The following is a 226-nucleotide window of genomic DNA, read 5'->3' on the forward strand; positions in this document are numbered from 1 at the left end:
GGAGGGGCACTCTGAAGTGCTTTGGGTTAGGGTACACGGCAGTCGAGGGGAAAGGGACTTAACGGTGGGAGTCTACTACAGATCTCCCAACCAGGGAGAGGAGCTTGACCAGGATTTCTTGGGTCAACTCACAGAGGTAGTGAAGAGTAAGGATGTGGTAGTCATGGGGGACCTGAATGTCCTGGACATCTGCTGGGAAGAGCAGTCAGTCAGGTCTGAACGCTCG

The sequence above is a fragment of the Gavialis gangeticus genome, unplaced genomic scaffold, assembly GCF_001723915.1.
Source record: "Gavialis gangeticus isolate Ggan-Ray unplaced genomic scaffold, GavGan_comp1, whole genome shotgun sequence".
NCBI lineage: Eukaryota > Metazoa > Chordata > Crocodylia > Gavialidae > Gavialis > Gavialis gangeticus.